The following is a 3,785-nucleotide window of genomic DNA, read 5'->3' as shown; positions in this document are numbered from 1 at the left end:
GTGGCAGTAGATGCAGCGTTACAGCCAAAAATGTTTTGCACACTCACTCTCTCTGTGTGCACTGCCAAAAAAATCCTCGACACAACACAGTTTGTTCATTCAGCGCTTCAGATTCTCATTTCATTAGTTTTATTAAACCCGGCTGATGACTTGTCTCATTCACAGATGACTCTGTTACCACTCTGAATCGTGTCCTAAATGTGATCCTGCAGGTAGATGCCCTCAGGTCAGGGCCAGAAAAATTGCTTCTGGCAAAAGTAAATTCACCCTCTGAGGACCGGTTATAGTGATGCATCGAGTTGTGGTCCGGATATTTCTTTGTGAAGCAAAATATGAGGAGTAAAGGTGAGAGCTGCTGCGGAGAGGGAATATGGGGATTGACAGATAAAATCCAGAGAGAAACAGAGAGAATCTCTGAGCTGCGAAGTGTAAAGCTCATCTGTAGTGGCAGATTGAGTCCAGATGTGGGAGGCTGGGGGGAAGCACAAATGTTAATTATGAAAAGTTTGGGGGAAAATGTGTGTTTATTGTATTTAATGTGCGGCGTGCATGAAAACACATCAGTGGCATTCAGTTAGGGCAAGCAAGGAAGCAGTGCTAGTCTAGTGAACTCTTACAAAAAAAACCTATTCAACTCTATCAAAGAGAAAGTGATCTCTCTTCTTACAGCTCAGACAGCATTAGGCAAGAGCTTTGGTCCCATAAAATATCTCCTGTTGGCATCCATCCTGCCATTTTGTAGCCTCATCTTCTGAAAGAAGCTATTAGAATCTACAGCTTCTGTCATGTTCACCAGCGTGTCCGCGTCCTGGTAACAAAATGCTGAGCTTTTCAAGCTGAGAGGCCAGCAGCATTTACTGGTTGTTTGTTTATCCACATTGTGGGTTTGTCTGTGGTCTTTAACGGGAGGCTGACGGGTGCCCCAGTGACTGCACAACAAGCTGTTTTTGGTTCTGCTTTCTTTGCTCTGTGGTGTCCAACTCTAAACCTCAAGGGCCGGTGTCCTGCAGGTTTCAAATGTGTCATTGATCCAACACAGCTGATTTAAATGACTAAATTACCTCCTCACCATGTCTTGATGTTCTCCAGAGGGCTGGTAACGAACTAATCATTTGATTCAGGTGTGTTGACCCAAGGTGAGATCGAAACCCTGCAGGACACCGGCCCTCGAGGCCTGGAGTTCCCCACCCTTGAGCTAAAGTCTGCATATTGTGCTCAAAGAGAGCTAGCATTGTTGCTCTCTTTGATTCAACATAGTTTGCTTTTCATCCTAACAATCACCTCGCCAACATGTGTGATGTACAGGAGTTATATGCAGTTTTTAATGTCTCTCCTTTATCGAGTGTGTGAGTGCATGGGTTGGTTTTGGTTCAGAAGTGGGACTTTCTTCTGGTTCCCGCCCTCTGGCTTACACACCTGGAGGAGTCACACACCTGTTCCCGATGTCCTTGTTTGTGCTACCACTTAAGGTAGTGGCAGCGCTGCAGTCTTTGTTGGATTGTTGAGTTTTAACCAGTTAGTGAAGTCTGGCTCCTTCACCACTGGGATTGTGCAGTTTGCCTGTAAGTGGGGACAAAAAAAAAAAAAAGCAGCTTACCTGCTGTTTCCTTGTCTACGAGGGACCTTTGCGGGAGAGCGGTGAGCTGTTTTGTGTTCTTGGGAGAGAATCTTTGGATCCATGTGGATTTGTGGAATAACCCAGTTGTGTGGAAGCCCAGGACTTTTGCTGGGGTTGATCTCCTGTTAAAACTGTTATTTACTGTAAATAAATAAACGCACTGAACTGTTTGAGTCCTGCCTGACTAGTGACCCTTAACAAACAGGCTACCCCAAAATGCAATGGTAGACATTTCTAAAGTGTCTTTTTAGTGCTCCTTGCAAAACACTAGAGGACCTTTCAGCAGTGTAACAACTGATAAGACCCAAATGTGCAACTCCATTGATGAGATTAAGGTTCAAATTCTTTGTGATAAAAAAGGAGTTGGGACAAAGGTAATCAATGCAACCACACAAACAGAGAAATATGAAGCAAGCAGAGGCAAAAACACTAGAAGACTGTCATGGGAGGAGTACTAAAAGAACACTGCGAACACATCTGGAAGGAAACTAAGGTACGTAAAACAAACCTTAAATACAGATGCAGGTTAGACACATTAAGGTGGAGCAGATAACTGTATAGAAGGGAGAAACAAAAAGCCAAAAGGTAGGCAGAAAATTCAATTTAGCATGCTTTTAAAAATAAAACATGGGCAGAAAGGAGAGTGTTTGTGACAGAATTATATGAAATTGGTTGGCTGAAATACACGGATAAGAAATAACCAGCAGTAACACCTAAACACAAGGACATAGACTTGCAGTCCAAAGCAACTGTGGATTAAAGTGACATTCAATGATTAGTCATGAGACGTTCCAATTAAAGATTTGAGGTTGGCTTTTTATGAAAGTCAGAGGCGCTGCAACAAAGTACTGACTGTGATCCAACGCTTTTCCTCTACTTGATCTGGGATTACATATACCAAATTAGTTGCCCTTTTTTCTTTTGTTTTTTCTTTCTGCTTGCAATGACTATGTTTGATATTGCTGTGTTTACGGCTCGCCCGTCGCCTGGCCCTTAATATTCATTATTTACATATATCATTAGCATTGGCATAGCATTGCTAAAAAAGAAAAGTAATGAAATTTAAAAGCAATCAGCTTCCCTAACCCAGTGTCTGCAGATGGCTCCCACTCCCTGAGCCTGGTTCTTCAGGAGATTTCTTCCTGTTTAAATGAATGTTTCCTTCTCACTGTCACCAAAGTGCTTGCTCATCTGATTGTTGGGCTTTTCTCAGTGTTATTGTAGGGTCTTTACCTTTTATCATAGCATAGAGGCAATTGATGTTGTGATTTGGCACTACATAAATACAATTGAACTAAATCTCTTTCCTTGAACCTCCCAGGAGTTGACCGATCATTTCCCTTATAACTGCCAAGAAAGCACTTTGATCAGCTGATCAAGAAATAACGGTCAAGACCTCTCAAAGGAGCATCTACACTGTAAGTCTGATAACAGTTTAATATTATAAACTGATGATGAGTAACTGATAGCATGTTTACTTGTAACAGTAGAAAGCCTGCAGCTTGCATGCATTTAACTCTGCTAATGTTTAAATTCAGGAAAGAATGAGCTAAACCGCAAACAAATTTCCAGTTATTTAATTATTTTACTTTATTTAGGCTGATCTGTTACAGTCTCATGTTTTAGGTGCGATTACACCGCAATTTGTGATGTTACAACTTCTAGGATAAAGAATTGTAAGATGTCTCTTATCTGTATCTGCAGTTTACCAGTGTAATTTATTTTTTAGAATATTTTCAGTTTTGATGAGCAATTAGCTAAAATGATGAGCCATAACTTTTGGTACAACTCAGTGTAAAATTTTTGGTTTTTTTTTTTACATACAATAGTTTAGCAAGAATTATGGATGCAAATTCTTTCTGACTACAGTGTTCATGCTGTAGCAAAACCACAGAGATGAATAGCAAAATGAAATAGTGGGGGAAAAGTGTGAATGTGTTTACACTTCTACCAGAACTCTTGGAAATGATGGTTCAGTCATTTTATGTTCGAAGCTGTGCCTCATTCTCACCACTGGACATATTTGGACAGACTTTATTGTAGGGAGCCGGCAGATCAAACACAGTTTTCTGGTCTGACTTTGATTAACTTTTTTATTCTAATAAGCACATCTGTCTTTTAATGTCTAGAAAAGCTGGTGGTTTCTTTGCATGTGTGAAAACAACTG

At 40.8% G+C, this 3,785-nt stretch overlaps 1 protein-coding gene across 2 annotated transcripts in view; it reads left to right on the top strand.

Annotated features, from left to right (window-relative positions):
• The first annotated feature begins 1,508 nt into the window (after positions 1 to 1,508).
• The window catches only part of LOC102206594 (uncharacterized), a 7,738-nt gene continuing 5,461 nt past the window's right edge, over positions 1,509 to 3,785 (top strand). Inside the window, exons 1-2 of one of the 2 annotated variants that reach the window (XM_005739234.1) lie at positions 1,509 to 1,638; positions 2,940 to 3,036. The gene's annotated coding sequence lies outside the window, so the exon portion shown is untranslated. Of the gene's footprint in view, positions 1,639 to 1,918; positions 2,112 to 2,939; positions 3,037 to 3,785 lie in introns of those variants that run through there. The other variant, XM_005739235.1, reaches the window with a different exon arrangement.

Source organism: Pundamilia nyererei, unplaced genomic scaffold (genome assembly GCF_000239375.1).
Source record: "Pundamilia nyererei isolate P.nyererei 1_Seehausen unplaced genomic scaffold, PunNye1.0 scaffold00090, whole genome shotgun sequence".
Lineage (NCBI taxonomy): Eukaryota > Metazoa > Chordata > Actinopteri > Cichliformes > Cichlidae > Pundamilia > Pundamilia nyererei.
This window is presented reverse-complemented; position numbering and strand designations above follow the sequence as displayed.